The sequence below is a fragment of the Macaca mulatta genome, chromosome 10, assembly GCF_049350105.2.
Source record: "Macaca mulatta isolate MMU2019108-1 chromosome 10, T2T-MMU8v2.0, whole genome shotgun sequence".
NCBI classification, from domain to species: domain Eukaryota; kingdom Metazoa; phylum Chordata; class Mammalia; order Primates; family Cercopithecidae; genus Macaca; species Macaca mulatta.
The window spans coordinates 56,478,392-56,495,736 of NC_133415.1; the positions used below are offsets into that span (position 1 = coordinate 56,478,392).

At 44.2% G+C, this 17,345-nt stretch overlaps 1 long non-coding RNA gene across 1 annotated transcript; it reads right to left on the minus strand.

Annotated features, from left to right (window-relative positions):
• Nucleotides 1–1,985: 1,985 nt before the first annotated feature.
• LOC114675865 (uncharacterized) lies at nt 1,986–14,137 on the minus strand. Its single transcript, XR_013398805.1, has 3 exons — nt 9,983–14,137; nt 2,826–2,891; nt 1,986–2,369 (listed from the first exon to the last, which is right to left on the minus strand). It is a non-coding gene; the product is annotated as an uncharacterized LOC114675865 (long non-coding RNA).
• Nucleotides 14,138–17,345: the final 3,208 nt, after the last annotated feature.

The following is a 17,345-nucleotide window of genomic DNA, read 5'->3' on the forward strand; positions in this document are numbered from 1 at the left end:
GCCAAGAACATACACTGGTGGTAAATGGTGTTGAAAAAACTGGATATCCATATGCAGAGGAATGAAAACAGACTAGTATCTCTCATAATATATGAAAGTAAAATCAAAGTTGATTAAAACTCCAACAATAAAACTAGTACAAAAAAAGTTTGAGGAAAATCTCCAGAACATTGGTCTGGGCAAAAGTATTTTGAGCAATACCCACAAGCACAGGCAACCAAAACACAAATGGACAAATGGATCACACTAAGTTAAAAAGCTTCTGCCCAGAAAATGATACAATCAACAAAATTAAGAGACAATCCACAGAATGGGAGAAAATATTTGCAAACTACTCTTCCGACAAGGGATTAATAATCAGAATATATAAAAAGCTCGAACAACTCTTTAAGAAACAATCTAATAACCTGGTTTAAAAAAGGGGGTAAAAGATTTGAATAGATATTTCTCAAAAAAAGACCTACAAATGGCAAACAGGTATAAGAAATGGTGCTCAGTATCACTGATCATCAGAGAAGTGCAAATTAAAACTACAATGAGATACCATCCCACCACAGTTTAAATGACTTGTAAGCAAGCCAGGGAAAGTCTACTTTGATTGACTTATGGCCCTATTCACCTGGCAGTTCCTTCAGATGTGGCTTCCCAGGTTTGTGTATCCAGGTGACAATGTGCCTGTGTGTCCTTGTGTCCACGTGGCAGTGTCTGTGTGGTGGTATCTGACAGTGTGGAGGTGTGTCCATGTCACAGTGTGGCGGTGTGTCTGTGTGTGTGGCAGTGTCCATGTGGCAGTGTGTCTGTGTGTTCGTGTGAGAGTGATGGTGTGTCCCTGTGACAGTGTGGTAATGTCTCGTGTGTCTGTGTGTCCCTGTGGTATGTGGTCGTGTGTCCTTATGGTGATGTCTCCGTGTGTCTGTGTCCGTGTGACAGTCTGGTGCTGTGCCTGTGTGGTGACTTCTCCGTATGTCTGTCTGTCCGTTCATGTGACAGTGTGGCAGTGTGTCCGTGTCGTAATGTCTCCGTGTGTCTGTACATGTGACAGTGTGGTGGTGTGTCTGTGTGTCCGTATGGTGACATCTCCATGTGTGTGTCTGTCCATGTGGCCATGTGGTGGTGTGCCCATGTGGTAGTGTCTTCCTGTGGTGGTGTGTCAGTGTGACAGTGTAGCGGTGTTCCTTCTCCAGCATGCAGAGCTGGCACCTTGCCCTCTCAGCCCAGGACGCCCCAGAAGGCCCCAGCTTGGCGGGCAGGAGGTGGCTCCTGTGGAGGGAGGTGCAGGGAGCCCCGAGAGCCGAGTTTGTGGGGTCCCCTGCATTGGGTGGGAGTGAGGAGAAAGGCACCCAGGCAGCCAGGAGAAGGCTGGGCCTGCCCTAAGGAGGTGACCCGCTCTGGGCCTGCATTTCCCGGGCCGAGTACTCCAGCTCAGTCATCTTGTCCTGAGTCCTTTGTGGAACTTGGAGATTGCTGAGGTTTGAAGAAGGGAAGGTCATCTTTGTTGCGGAAAGCCTGATGTGTTTCTCTATTGCTGTCACTTTTCAGCCTCATCGCTGGTGAAACATCAAATGTCGGACACCTTCTGCCAAGAAAACTCCTGGAAGTAAATGTGGGGACTGGCAGTATCCAACCAGAGGAGTCACACGTGGATTTCTGTTTGTTTGGAGATCTGAGTTTTTTCCTGTGGGTGGCGGAAGCGGAGCAGCTCTGTGGCGGGAAGGAAGGTGGGTTCTGTGCTACAGGAAGGTCCTGGCCTGGGCCGGAGGCGCCAGAGGGGATGGGCGGTCAGGGGCTGTGCAGGCCACCGGGCAGTGTGCATTCCCCCGGCTGGTCGCCCAGGAGGAGGACAGGTCCCGGCCTGGCGGGATCAGAGGCAGCCAGGCTGCGCTGCGGTCTGTGAACCAGGCGTGATGGCTGGGAGAGCGGTAGGCCATGGCGGAGGGGGACTCCCGGGCACCTGCTGGGACCAGGACACACACCGGCCCCTGGAGGCCAGGCGGAGCAAGCAAGGGGCGCCAGGCAAGGTTTGGGGTTCCCGCGGTGGGAGGTGGGTCCCTGGATCCTGGTGTCCTGCTGCTGTCCGGAACATGGGCCGCCTTCCCTCAGGCGCACCCCTCCAGGGTCGCCTATCTGCGACCTCAGCACAGTTGCTGGCTGGTGGGAGGATGGGGCGGAGGCCTCAGGGCCCAGCTGGGTCTGCAGTTTCTGCCACTGGCGGTGGCGCAGGGGTGAGCTCAAGCTGTGCCCAGGCAGGAAACTCTCCGACCTTGCCAGCTTCCGCGCCAGCTTCGGTGACTCTCTCCAGCTCAGCTTCAACACCGTTCAACAGTTCTGTGTTCTCTATTATCACAAGAATTCTTTCTGTATTTGCTATCCTTTATCAAATAAGAATTTAAAGATGCATGTGGAGTGATATCACAGTTGAAACATTAAAAATATATAATTTCATTTTCTACGAATTTTAATTTTCTTAGAAGTAAAATTATGACTCTAGTGCTAATATAAGATAAACACGTATCAACAGTGTTATTCAACTCAGTAAGCAATGAAGTTTCCAGTAAAAGGTTCAAATCATTGCAAGGAACATTAAAGTAGCTTTACAGCCAATGTTAAGGTGAGATCGTTGGTTAGTTACAATACTAGATAGTATCCAACATAGTCAGAAGCTGTCATCTTTGTGAGTTATCTCTTCCATGGCACAGAAATTATGCGTTTCTCTACTGTACAAAATATTTATCTTTTCTACTACTTCTGCACATAAAAATATTGCTAGTCACAAAAGACCAGGATTGCACTGAAAAAAAAGAAAAAATGTGAGTACTATCTCTCACCTGTCTTCATACTTCTTTTCTTCCTTTATGAAATATCTTTGAACTGCATTTTCTATCTGAAGGTCTCTGGAGAGAGAGAGTAAAATGAATAGAAGCATAGTAAGTGAATATTTTGATTACATTTACAGCTTTATTCATGTCGAATGAACATAAAATACACTACCAATATTTAAAGCGTAATGAGATGAATTTGATGTATACATGTGCCCATTAAACAATCACCATGAAGGGATCAGTGAGCATATCCAATACTCTCAAAGCTTCTCAGTTCCCCTTGGTAATGCACGCTCATACCTCTCAGGTGTGAAGTACTGAGCTACACACACACATACACACACACTGGAATATCTAATTGTTTCAGAAGCATTTGTTGAAAATGTTATGTCCATGAATGCTCTAAGAACTTTATTAAAAACTAGCTGAAGGCTGATATACATGTGTATATCTATATTTGTACCACATTGTCTTAAGTACTGTAACTTGATAAGTCTTGAAACCAGGTGCTGTTAATTCTCCAACAGCACCTGGTTTCAAAGTAATTGTTTCCTTTCAAAGTAATTTGCCTTTATAGGTCCTCTACCCATCGACATACATTTCAGAATTTTAGTTTCTCAATTTCTAAAATAAGGAATACAGCTGTGATTTGATTGGAATTCTTATAGATCAATGTGGGAAGAAAAGACATTTTAACAGTATTGAGATTTATGACTCATACATTCCATTGATTGAGTTCTCTTATTTATTTTAACAATATTTTAGAGTTTCGTAGTTTTCAAACGTTTCTCTTTTTTGCAGGTTTATCCCTAAGTACTACACGCTTTGATATTTGCAATAATACCAAAATTATGGTAATATTAATGTAAATGTTTCATTTTTTCCTCTGGTAATTGTCAGGTAGCTTTAAATCATAATTTAATTGTATGATACAACGGGGTTTTGAGAAACGTATACACATTGTATATATTCTTTTTTTCAGTTTGGCAGATTGACTCCACTATCATATCATAATTTAAAATTGCACTAATTACCACCAGCCTGCTCTCAAGGACAATACATCAGAATATGTATCACGTTTCAGTTTATTTAGCATCATGAAACTCTCACATTGCACTTACTTTTGGAAACCTGGAATAAAACAATAATGTAAATATCAGCTCACAGGCAACATATGGGTACATGTGACAATTTTCTAAATATCGACCTTTCACTATTTAATTCTCTGTTTATATTGTCAATTTTTTCCCTCATCTTGAAACTCTCTTACACTGCTTATTAAATTTTGGTTCAATTCTCTCCCTACTTTTTCCAATAATCTACTTTCTAATATTTTACTGATGCCGTGCTCCTTTTCATTTGGACACTTTTAAAAAGCTGCATAATTTCTCCTTTGTATTAAAATGCAAATTCATATCCAAAATAAATGAGCGCAGGGACCAAACAGATGTTTGTGCAGTGTGTCCATGAGCAATATTATCCACAATAATCAAAGGGAAGGAGGAGCCCATGTGAATATTGATGGATGAGTAGTTAAAAAAATGTGGTATATACGGCAACGTCATAATATTCGGCCTTAAAATATATTCTGAACATGCTATGAAATAGATGAAACTTGAAGATATGCCAAGTGGAATAAGCCAGTTCGAGAAATTCAAACATTCTATATCATGCCATTTCTTTTTTTTTTTTTTTTTTTTGAGACGGAGTCTCGCTCTGCCGCCCAGGCTGGAGTGCAGCGGCCGGATCTCAGCTCACTGCAAGCTCCGCCTCCCGGGTTCATGCCATTCTCCAGCCTCAGCCTCCCGAGTAGCTGGGACTACAGGCACCCGCCGCCTCGCCCGGCTAGTTTTTTGTATTTCTTAATAGAGACGGGGTTTCACCATGTTAGCCAGGATGGTCTCGATCTGTGAGATACTTTGTGAAATTTGTAGAGACAGAAAGTAGAATGGTGATTGCTATGGGGAGGGGGAGGGAGAGGAATGGGAAGTTGGTGTTCAATGAGTACAGAGTTTTAGTTGGAGAAGAAGACAAGTTTTGGAGGTCTATGGTGGTGACTGTTGCACAACAGTGCAAATATACTTAATGCCACAAAACCGTGCACTTAAAGTGATTAAAAACGTAAATCTTTTGTTCTGTATATCTTTCCAGAATTATAAACCTGCAATCACAGTATAGAAATAGAACATGTTATATAGATTTGGGTGATGATATTTTACACATTTGCACATATAAAATGCTAAATAAATTAAACATGGAATGAAGATTTGTCCTTAAATATAATTTACAAGAAGACTTTGATATTTGTTTTTCACAAGTGAAGCATTCTTATAAAGTGTCATGACCTTTTGGGGGAACCTCTGGGAAAAATGGAGAAACTCTGAAGCTACATTCTCCCTAACCTCTCTTTACAGGGAGCTCCTGCAGCTCCTACAGAAATGAGTGGCTGAGATTCTTGATTGCATAGCAGAACTTCTCATCCAAACCCTTTCCCTTTTTAGTGTCTGTGTATCAGTATAAAAGTTCTGTAAACTGTAGTTCCTTATTTTAATCCCAAAGCACAGTAAAAATATATTTCATCCTAGCATTGGCAGTTTCTGTGAGTGTTTTGTTTAATTCTTAAAACTCTATCTTTGGGATTCCAAAGAGCCTAAAAAGTAAAATATTTTAAAAAGGGGAAAGAGACAAAGAGAAAGAAACTAAAATCAATAGCCCATTCTGTCACTGTTATTAAACACCAGAATACCTTTCTGTTAATCTAATTAAAATTAGTGACATCATTTAGCATTTATGTCTTGAACAAAAGTTTGGAATCCTGAAAAATTTAATTTGCTAATAAATATATTTGAGTGGAATTGAAATCCTTATATATTACTTCAAATAAGAACACAAGATGAATTATGATATAGAAAATTCTATCTCTCATTGTCCAAAATCTAATAGTTAAATTGAACTTATTGAATAACATTATTTGCCAGGCATGTGGCTTACATCTGGAATCCCAATACTTTAGGAGGCAAAGGCAGGTGGATTGTTTGAGCTGAGGAGTTGCAGACCAGGTTTGGCAGTACAGTGAAACCCAATCTTGAAAAAAAAAAAAAAGCCAGGTGTGGTGGCTTGCCTGTAGTCCTAGATACTCAGGAGGATGAGGTGGGAGGATCACGTGAGCCTGGGGAAGCTGGGACTGCAGTGCACCATGATTGTGTCACTGCACTCCAGCTTGGGCAACAGACTGAGACCCGATCTCAAAGAAAGAAAGAGAAAGAGAACAAAAGAACAAGAGAAAGAAAGCAAGAAAGCAGGAAGGAAGGAGGGAAGGAAAGAAGGAAGGAAGGAAAGAAGGAAGGAAGGAAGGAAGGAAGGAGAAAGAAAGGAAGGAAGGAAGGAAGGAAAAATAATGTTTTTGGTGCCAATAATCTTTGTGAAATTATACATGGAGTTTTGCTTTAATGAAATAGATTTAACTAAGTTGGGACATGATTTAAGTGTACTGACCCTAGCAATCAGAGACCTCCGAATCTGCACAATGACTTGACAGTTACATTTGACAAGAATTGATTCTCCTATCATACATACAGCATAGTCACAATTTCAGAACTCCAACTTTCCCTATGCTATTTGTGCACATTGCTTAACATCTCTAAGACTCGATATTTTTACTCTTAAAATACTGCTAATAGTAGTACCTAGTTTTTATAACGTGTATCAAAAGCATTATACTTTAAGGCAGATAGTAATTTCTCAGTAAATATTTGCTAATGTGTGTTTTAGAACAAACAGGAAAATTGGATTATGATATTTATGACACTGTTGATTCTCCTTCTAGAAACATTTAATTGTTTCTAAAACTTGTTTTCAAGTAGAGCAGTATTTTGTGTTCAAATTGAAAATACTATATGTTCATACTTTTTTTTAAAGTATTCCTTGAATATTTTCATAAAAAAAATTCCTAAATGAGCTTGAGCAAGGAGGACAGGAGAGATCAGTAAAATAAGGCTTTGTGGCATAGGAGACATTTGGTGGAGAGCTTTCAGCTCAAATAAGATTTGGAAAAAAAAAAAAGAGAGAATTTTTATAACAAATGTAAAGGCAGGATTTACCCTGATGAGCTTGTGAAGAAAATACAGAGTATAACGAAATCCAAAAGAGACTAATCAGTCAAAGTAGTTTTGAAGGAAATATCTCGAAGAGAGAGAACATAAAATGAAGATCAGTATGTAATTATTTTAATAATCTACCCATGAGATAGAAAGCACTGGGTTTTTTGAATTGATCACAAAGGGAAAATAGTTTCAAGAACCATTCTTTGTTCAGCCTAAAGCAGATTTTACATTTTGAAACAATGACATATTGTGCTAAGTAGATAATATCCACATTCGTGTGTATATGAACAATTCTGTTCTCAATAAAAACACTTTATTCACACAAGTGATGATTATCTGCATTTGATTTAGTGCTGAAAGGCCAAAGGGGGACTAATAAAATTTTAGAAATGCAAGCGGCTTAACTGGAAAATCATGATCATACTCAACTCATCATGACTGAAATAAGAAAACAAAGCAAAAAATAAATAAGAAAAAAATTGACTACATGAACATTTGCTTCTCTCCTAAGAATCAAAACGCTTAATTTGCTGTGGCTTAAAAGCATCTAGGTCCACAAGCCATGCAAAAGTCTACTGTTTCTGGGAGATAAGAAGAAGCAAATCACATCAGCTTTCAGAGAAGGTTAAGAAACCTCTCACCCCTACTCCACCCCACCTGAGACCAGGCAAAGGATCACTGCTTCTAGGGCACGGATGGAGGAAAAATACTTCTCCATCAGGAGAGGAACAAGGATTGTTTTGGGGCCCAGGATTTTGCACTAATGCAGAGTCGTGCTACTGTGGTAAAGGGTTGGAAAATCTCCATCCAGTGACCACAGACAAAGGTGCATTGTTCCTATGGAAGGAGAAAGAAAAGAGTTAGCCCTTATTGTGGGTTTGAAAACTTTTAATGATATAAATCAAAGATTTTCTACCACTGAGGTGGGAGGAGGCAAGATATTATTTATTCCTCAAAAACCAACACAGATAAGGGACAGTTTGACTCCCACTGGAATAAAAGTCACGAAGTGCTAAAAATATCCCTTCTCTGAGACTCTGATGATGAAACTGGCTCCAAAATAACATGAATCATCCCTCTGCTCCCAACCTCAATTTTCTGCATAGTCACACACACAAGAAATGATGTTCTACAGTTAGAGAGGAACAAGAAAGTGGAGTGAGACCCTCTCTGTGACATAGGTGGTAAGGACTACCAGAAGGTAACTGTGGAACAGGAGCATTGGCATATGCCCTGCAGAGCCTAAGGCCCCACACAAGGCACAAGGTATGGCAGCCTACTGCTGGAGAAATTGAAGTTACATGTTCACTGAATGTTTCAGACACCACAGCAAAAACCAGCCTTTGTTCCTGCCCACACTAATAGCAGGACACAAACCAAAATGAAACAGAAACATAAAACAATCTTGATATAAGTAATTATCTCACGAGCTACTGCTTTTGTACATCTGATGATTTGCATTTTTTTAGAAACTGGGAGACACATAAAAGCAAGTTAGAAATTTGAGTTATGAGTTATAATATTTTCAAAAGATAAAAAGTCAACAGAATCAAATTCAGAGATAATTCAGATGTTGGAACTAAATGCAAGTAATTTAAAATAATAATGATCAAAATGTTAAAGGATCTAGTTAAAAAAAAGACATGCATGGAAAAATGAGGAATTTCAGCAGAGATGGGAACAGTAAAAGGCAAAAGCTAGAAATAAGTGAAAGCTTGAGAACAGAGATGAAGAATTACATCAACAAGCTGATTAGCAGACTGGTCATCAGAGTTAAGAAAGAAGCAGTAAATTTTATAATAGGCCAACACAAATTATTTGAATGGCAGCACAAAGGGAAGAAAGAGGAAAACAAAATAAACCAATGAACCAAGCAAATAAAATACTCCAGTGAGTCCAAGAATTCTCTGCTAATACAAAATTCACTAAAATACAATTAATTGGAATTCCAGAAGGAGATTAAAAACAGAGTGTGAGAGAAGAAAAATTTGAAAAAGATGACTGAGGACCCCAAGCAACCTCAAATAGCTCCAAGAAAGATTAATAAAAAATTTAAGGAACGCTAGAATAATCACACTTGTCTAACTGATGAAAACCAACGATTAGCATAAATCTTGAATTCAGTCACAGAAAAATAGGAACATTGTGTACAGAGATAAACAAAAACAAACATTACAGCGAACTGCTTGTCAGCAACTCTACAAGTCACAAACCAATGATACAAAATTTTTAAATAACTAAAAAAAAATCAGTCCCCAATCTTATATCCATTAACTATATAACTAAAATAACAATTAAATGAAGACATTTTCAGATTAACACTGGAAGAGTCCCTTGCTAACAGGTCTGCACTAAAATAAACGTCAAAACGATTTCTTGAGGCAAAAGGAATATGGAAGCAGATGAATGTTGAAACTACTCAAAGAAATAAAGAGTGTCAGGGAAGATATAAAGATATGTAGCCCAATTATTTTACATTGCTCTAAAGATCATGGATTGTCTAAATTTTTTTTTAAAAAAGAGTAACTTCACATCATGGAATTCATAATATTTGAGACTATAATGCATGACATAAATAGTGTAAAGGAGGGAGGAAACAGAAATATACAATTTAAGGTTTTTATACCATAGTTGATATAATATAAACTGTAGGTTACTGTAATAAGCTAGAATAGGTATTGAAATCTCTAGAGAAACAATAAACATTTTTAAAAGATTGTATGTGCATTAATGTTTTCATAGAACTTTTAGCTTTTATTTATTTGTTTTTATTTTATTTATTTATTTATTTATTTTTGAGATGCAGTCTCGACCTGGAGTGCAATGGCGTGATCTCAGCTCACTACAACCTCCGCCTCTCAGATTCCAATGATTCTCCTGCCTCAGCCCCCCGAGTAGCTGGGATTACAGGTGCATAGTGTGTGGATATTTTCTTCCATTCTGTAGGCTGTCTGTTCAATCCCATGATAGTTTCTCATGCTGTGCAGAAGAAGCTATTTAGTTTAAATAAATCCCACTTGTCAGTTTTCATTTTTCTGGCAATTGCTTTTGAGTACTTACCCACAAATTCATTGCGAAGTGCAACGTCCAGAAGAATATTTCCTAGTTTTTCTTCCAGGATATTTGCAGTCAGAGGATGTAATCTTATGCCAATGGGTCTTATTAATCAAATGACTCCACAGTGAGAATCATTACTCTGAAAAATCAATTTTGTTATAATGATGGAAATTTAAATATTTGAAAGTAAAAACAGATGCCACTTTATTGCTAGAATTCTACAAGGCAAATTGCTATTAGAGAGGCAGAGGAAATATATATATATCTCCAAAATATAATTTGCAGTGAAATAAATAGAAGCACATTATAAATAAACTTACCTGATTTTACAAACTAACCTGTAAAGGGATTTCTACTCATTTTTCTATTGCCTGCAATGCGCTTTCTTCTAGATCCAATTTATAATTTTGTACATCACCAATTTGTCTTCACCTGTGTGTTCTTTCCATAAGCATCTTAAGATTTAATATTTCTTCTTCCAACATATTTTTATCCTCCTCAAATTTTTTACATTCCTGTTGTACTTTTTTTCATAGATAATAACTCCCATTGAATAACTTGATTTTATTTAGTCGAATAGACATATTTTGAAGATACAGCTCCCAGCTGTGTTGTAAGATCATCAAACTACATTAATAAAATAATACAGCTTGATAATGAAGGAGGCTGAGAATAATCTCATACAAAACCAGTAACAAAATTTGAAATATATTTACTTGCAATAAAATGTTATCTATAACATACATTCTTTAAATGTTAACCCATAAGTTACTCAGAAATTCAAGAAGAAAGTAAAAGCCACCATGAGTCACAATCATATATTCTTTACTATCATCTTTGCCACAGAACTTCTGCACTTGATCTTTCTTTTATTTTTCTGATAATTTGTGTTTGTTCCTCCTTAAATGGCTCCAAGTTAACTCTTATTAGAAAGTTTCGAACCCCCTTCTCTCATCATCATGCCCCAAAATTTGTCAAAAAAAAGTTTCTGAGATATTATATTGAGTTATTTAGGCCAAAGTCAATAAATGGATCTTAGAATAAGACTTTGAAAATAATGTAATACTCTATGCTAGGCATGGTGGCTCATGCCTGTAATTCCAGCACTTTAGGAGGCTGTGGCAGAAAGATCACATTAGGCTGGGAATTTGAGACCAGCCAGAGCAACATAATGATACCATACTCTCAACAACAACAACAAAACCACATTTGAAAAACTAGCCAGGCATGGTGCCTTATGCTTGCAGCTCCAACTAGTTGGGAGACCAAGGCAAAAGGATGGATTGCACTCAGAGTTCATGGCGGTGGTGAATTACGACAAAATTACTGCACTTCTGTCTGGATGAGAGACAAAGACCATATCTCAAAAAAACACAAAATAATCATATAAATAAGGATTCTAATGCCATAAGCCTTTTCCTAGGTTGCAAATGTTTTATGCTAATTTGAATTGCATTTTAAAACATAAAGTCCTCCTCAAGATGGCTTGTGGAGGTAACCAAGAAGCCTGCAGTGCCATACAAGCCCTGAGGCATGGACTGGAGCCCTAAAGCAAGTACACACCCTGCCACTGAGCCTGCTGCTCATTTCCTCTGTCTGGCTCCATTTGCAGCACAATTGTTGCACTGAGGCTTGTGCATACCTGGCAAGGCCAAGCTGGATCAAAGAGCAATGAGCCAAATCTGCAAGGGTGTGCCAGGAGCCGGTGGACCAGCACACCAACCTCACTCTCTGCCGTTCAGAATACATCATTTCTTCTATCCTAGAGGTAGGGCCTCAGTGCCATCTGCTTTCCTCAGGCCTCTGCTCCAGCAGCCATCAGGTGGCAGGCACTCAGGCTGTGGGAACCTGACCATCCCTGCTTCCTTCAGTGGGTGAGGTTGGTGACTGGTCCAACTGCTACACGCACACCCTTGCCAAGGTGGCAGGCTGTTCTTTGAACCAGCTTGGCCTTGCCTGTCATACACAGGCCCCAGCTACCCACGTACCGCTCTGAGTGAGTTGTCCTGCCTGAGGCCAAATTCTAAGTCTGGAAAGGGCCACAGAAAGCCTAGACCCCTGGATTGCAATCCTGGCTGTTTTCTTCACTTGAACACAAAGTTCTCCTTCAGACGGCCTGAGGTCTGCCTCTTGACAACAAAGAAGCCCGCAGTGCCATCTGAGCCCTGGGGAATTGACTGGAGCCCTAAAGGCAGCGCACACCCTGCTCCTGAGCCTGCTGCTCATTTCCTCTATATGGCCCCATTTGTAACACAATTGTTGCACTGAGGTATGTGCATGCCAGGCAAGACCGAGCTGGCTCAAAGAGCAACCAGCCAACTCTGCACGGGTGTGCCAGGAGCCCGTGGACCAGCCACCAACCTCACTCGCTGCCGGTCAAGGTACATAATTTCTTCTACCCTAGTGGCAAGGCCTCAGTGTCATCTGCTTTTCCTCGGGCCTCTGCTCCATCAGCCATTGGGTGGCAGCCACTCAGGCTGTTGGAATCTGGCCATCCCTGCTTCCTTCAGTAGGTGAGGTTGCTGGCTGGTCCACCGGTTCCAGGTGCACCATTGCAGTGGTGGCTGGTTGTTCTTTGAGCCAGCTTGGCCTCACCTGGCATGCAGAGGCCCCAGCTACTGAAATGCTCCTCTGAGTGAGCTTGTCCTGCCTTGGGCCAAATTCTAAGTCTGGTCAAGGCCACTGAAGGCCGAGTCCTCTGGGTGGTAATCCTGGCTGCTTTTTGTTTTGGAACATGAAGTCCTTCTAAAGAAGGCCTGTGGTCTGCCTCTTTAAAACCAGAAGCCCGCAGTGCCATATGAGCCCTGAGGCATGGACTGGAGCCCCAAAGGCACTGCACACCCTGCTCCTGAGCCTGCTGCTCATTTCCTCTATATGGCTCCATTTGTAGCACAGTTATTGCACTGAGGCTTGTGCATGCGGGGCAAGGCCAAGCTGACTCTAAGAGCAAACAGCCACTTCTCCAAGGGTGTGCCAGGAGCTGGTGAACCAGCCACCAACCCCACTGACTGCCGGTCGGGTACATCAGTTCCTCTACCCTAGAGGTAGGGCCCCAATGTCTTCCGATTTTCCTCAGGCCTCAGCTCCATCAGCCATCAGGTGGCAGACAGTCCGGCTGTTGGAACCTGGCCATCTCTACTTCCTTGAGTGGGTGAGGTAGGTGGCTACTGCAACTGATCCAGGTGCACCCTTGCAGAAGTCACTGGTTGCTCTTTGAGCCAGCTTGGTTTTCCCTGGAATGCACAGACCCCAGGCACCAACATGCTGCTCTGAGTGAGCTGGTCCTGCCTGGGGCCAAATTCTAAGTCTTGCCAGGGCCACAGAAGACCTAGGCCCCTGGGTGGAAATCCTGGCTGCTTTCTGCACTTGAACATAAATTCTTCCTCAAGATGGCCTGTCGTCTGACCCTTGGCAGGAAAGAAGCCCAGAATGCCATCTGAGCCCTGAGGAATTGAGTGGAGCCCTAAAGGCAGGGCACACTGTGCTCCTGAGCCTGCTGCTCATTTCCTCTATATGGCTCCATTTGTAAGACAATTGTCACAATGAGGCTTGTGCATGCAGGACAAGGCCAAGCTGGCTCACGGAGCAACCAACCACCTCTGCAAGGGTGTGCCAGGAGCCCATGGACCAGCCACCAATCTCACTGCCAGTCAGGGTACATCATTTCTTCTACCCCAGGGGTAAGGCCTCAGTGCCATCTGCTTTTCCTCAGGTCTCTGCTCCATCAGCCATCAGCAGGCAGCCACTCAGGCTGTTGGAATCCGGCCATCCCTGCTTCCTTGAGTGGGTGAGGTTGATGGCTGCTCCACCTGTTCCGGGTGCACCCTTGCAGAGATGGCTGGTGGCCCTTTGAGCCAGCTTGGCCTTGCCTGGCATGCACAGACTGCAGGTACCAAAGTGCTGCTCTGAGAGAGCTTGTCCTGCCTGAGGCCAAATTCTAAGTCTGGCCAGGGCCACAGAAGGCCGAGTCCCTTGGGTGGAAATCCTGGCTGCTTTCTGCACTGGAATATAAAGTTCTCCTCAAGATGTCATGTGGTCTCTCTATTTGCAACCAAGAAGCCCGCAGTGCCATCTGAGCCCTGAGGAATTGACTGGAGCCCTAAAAGCAGTGCACACCCTGCTCCTGAGCCTGCTACTCATCTCCACTATACGGCTCCATTTGTAAGACAATTGTTGCACTGAGGCTTGTGCATGCCACACAAGGCCAAGCTGGCTCAAAGAGCAACCAGCCACCTCGGCAAGGGTGTGCCAGGAGCCAGTGGACCAGCCACAAACCTCACTCACTGCCGCTCATGGAACATCAGTTCTACCGTAGAGGTAGGGCCCCAGTGCCATCTGCTTTTCCTCAGGCTTCTGCTCCATCAGCCATCAGGTGGCAGCCACTCAGGCTGTTGGAAACTGGCCATCCCTGCTTCCTTGAGTGGGTGAGGTTGGCAGCTGCTCCACCTGCTCCAGGTGAGCTTGTCCTGCCTGAGGCCAAACTCTAAGTCTGGTCAGGGCCACAGAAGACCTAGGCCCCTGGGTGGAAATTCTTTCTGCTTTCTGCACTTGAATATAATAAAGTCCTCCTCAAGATGGCCTGTGGTCTGCCTCTTGGCAAAGAAGAAGCCCGCAGTGCCATCTGAGCACTGAGGCATTGACTGGAGCCCTAAAGGCAGCTCATACCCTGCTGTTGAGCCTGCTGCTCCTTTCCTCAATATGGCTCCATTTGTAAGACAATTGTTGAACTGAGGCTTGTGCATGCCAGGCAAGGCCAAGCTGGCTCAAAGAGCAACCAGCCACCTCTGCAAGGGTGTGCCAGGAGCAGGTGGACCAGCCACCAACCTCACCCACTGCTGCTCGTGTACCTCATTTCTTCTACCTAGAGGTAAGGCCTCAGTGCCATCTGCTTTTCCTCAGGCCTTTACTCCGTCAGCCATCAAGTGGCAGCCAGTCTGGCTTTTGGGACCTGGCCATCCCTACTTCCTTGAGTGGGTGGGGTTGGCGGCTGGTGCAACTGCTCCTGGCACACCCTTGCAGAGGTGGCTGGTTGCTCTTTGAGCCAGGATGGCCTTGCCTTTCATGCACATGCCCCAGCTGCTCCGAGTGATCTTGTGCTGCCTGGGGCCAACTTTTAAATCTGCCCAGGGCCACAGAAGGCAGAGTCCTTAGGCCTCTACTCCATCAGCACCTGCTCCAGGCGCACGCTTGCAGAGTTGGCTGGTTGCTCTTTGAGCCAGCTTGGCCTTGCCTGGCATGCACAGACCACAGACACCGATGTGCTGCTCTGAGTCAGCTTGTCTTGCCTGGGGTCAAATTCTAAGTCTGGCCAGGGCCACGGAATGCCTAGCCCCTGGATTGCAATCCTGGCTGCTTTCTGCACTTGAACATAAAGTCCTCCTGAAGATGCCCTGTGGTCTGACTCTTGGCAACGAAGAAGCCCGCAGTGCCGTCTGAGCCCTGAGGAATTGACTGGAGTCTTAAATGCAGCACACACCCTGCTCCAGAGCTTGCTGCTCCTTTCCTCCATATAGCTCCCTTTGTAAGACAATTGTTGCACTGAGGCTTGTGCATGCCAGGGAAGGCCAAGCTGACTCAAAGAGCAACCAACCACCTCTGCAAGAGTGTGCCAGGAGAAGGTGGACCAGCCACCAACCTCAGTCGCTGCCAGACATGGTAAATCCTTTCTTCTATCCTAAACGTAGGGCCACAGTGCCAACTGCTTTTCCTGAGCGCTCTGCTCCATCAGCCATCAGGTGGCAGTCACTCAGGCTGTCGGAACCTGGCCATCCCTGCTTTCTTGAGAGGGTGAAGTTGGTGGCTGAACCACCTTCTCCAGGCGCACCCTTGCAGAAGTGACTGGTTGCTCTTTGCGCCAGCCTGGACTTGCCTGGCATGCACAGGCCCCAGAAACTGACACTGCTCTGTGTAAGCTTGTCCTGCCTGGGGCTAAATTCTAAGTCTGGCCAGGGCCACAGAAGGCCTAGGCCCCTGGGTGGAAATCCTGGCTGCTTTCTGCACTTGAATATAAAGTCCTCCTCAACACGGCCTGTGGTCTACCTCTTCACAATGAAGAAGCCCGCAGTGCCATCTGAGCCCCGAGGAATTGACTGGAGCCCTAAAGGCAGCACACACCCTGCTCCTGAGCCTGTTGCCCATTTCCTCTATAGGACTCCAGTTGTAAGACAGTTGTTGCACTGAGGCTTGTGCATGCCAGGCAAGACCAAGCTGGCTTGCAACCAGCCAACTCTGCAAGGGTGTGCCAGGAGCCGGTGGACCAGACACCAACCTCACTCACTGATGATCAGTGTACCTCATTTCTTCTACCCTAGAGGTAAGGCCTCAGTGTCACCTACTTTTCCTCAAGCCTCTGCTCTGTCAGCCATCAGGTGGCAGCCAGTCCGGCTGTTGGGACCTGGCTATCCCTACTTCCTTGAGTGGGTGAGGTTGGTGGCTGGTGCAACTGCTCCAGGCGCAACCTTGCAGAGGTGGCTGGTTGGTCTTTGAGCCAGGATGGCCTTGCCTTGCATGCACGTGTCCCAGCTGCTCCAAGTGATCTTGTCCTTCCTAGGGCCAAATTCTAACTCTGACCAGGGCCACAGAAGGCTGAGTCCCTTGGGTTTAAATCCTGGCTGCTTTCTGCACTTGAACATAAAGTCCTCCTCAAGATGGCCTGTGGTCTCCTCATTTGCAACAAGAAGCCCGCAGTGCCATCTGAGCCCTGAGGAATTGACTGGAGCCCTAAAAGGAGTGCACACCCTGCTCCTGAGCCTGCTACTCCTTTCCTCTATATGGCTCCATGTGTAAGACAATTGTTGCACTGAGGCTTGCGTATGCCAGGCAAGGCCAAGCTGGCTCAAAGAGCAACCAGCCACCTCTACAAGGGTGTGCCAGGAGCCGGTGGAGCAGCCACCAACCTCACTCGCTGCCCCTCATGGTACATCAGTTCTACCCTAGAAGTAGAGCCCCAGTGCCATCTGCTTTTCCTCAGGCCTCTGCTCCTTCAGCCATCAGGTGGCAGTCACTCAGTCTGTTGGAATCTGGCCATCCCTCCTTCCTTGAGTGGGTGAGGTTGGTGGCTGTTCCTGCTGCTCTGGGCGCACCCTTGCAGAGATGGCTGGCTGCTGTTTGAGCCAGCTTGGCCTTGCCTGGTATGCACAGAACGCAGGTACCAAAGTGCTGCTCTGAGTGAGCTTGTCCTGCCTGAGGCCAAATCCTAAGTCTGGCCAGGGCCACAGAAGGCCTAGGCCCCTGGATGGAAATCCTGGCTGCTTTCTGCACTTGAACATAAAGTCCTCCTCAGGATGGCCTCTGGTTTGCCTCTTGGCAATGAAGAAGCCCGCAGTGCCATCTGAGCCCTGAGGAATTGACTGGAGCCTAAAGGCAG